Genomic DNA, 421 nt, shown 5'->3' with positions numbered 1-421 from the left:
GCAGCTGAGTTCTGGACAGTCTGGAGTCGATCAATAGATTTTTGGGTTAAACAGGTGAAAAGGCTGTTGCAATAATCCAGGCGTGAAGAGATGAAGGCATGTAAAATGGTCTCGGTGTCCTTAAAAGTTAACATAGATCGAATTTTAGCTATATTTCTAAGTTGATAAAAACATGATTGAACAAGCTTTGTGGTGTGCTGCTCGAAATGACACTGTAATAATTTTCTTTGAGAAGAACAGAAATATTAGGAAACCCACTTTACTGCAGATTGAACCGAATGTGTTGAAATGTCAGAACTATAGAGTATTTTGACCTTATGTAATCACTGGAGTGTTACATATGCTGGCTCCACACTAGTGGATAACTGGGGCAATTTTGGGTCTGATTCACCCCTCCCGACAATCACAGGGGCGCTCCTGA

General features: G+C 40.4%; 1 protein-coding gene across 1 annotated transcript in view; it reads left to right on the top strand.

The window, feature by feature from the left end:
- Positions 1-421, top strand: part of eif3i (eukaryotic translation initiation factor 3, subunit I) — a 6,772-nt gene that overhangs the window by 2,733 nt on the left and 3,618 nt on the right. The window lies entirely within an intron of this gene.

This window comes from Micropterus dolomieu, linkage group LG09, assembly GCF_021292245.1.
Source record: "Micropterus dolomieu isolate WLL.071019.BEF.003 ecotype Adirondacks linkage group LG09, ASM2129224v1, whole genome shotgun sequence".
Classification (NCBI taxonomy): Eukaryota; Metazoa; Chordata; class Actinopteri; order Centrarchiformes; family Centrarchidae; genus Micropterus; species Micropterus dolomieu.
This window is presented reverse-complemented; position numbering and strand designations above follow the sequence as displayed.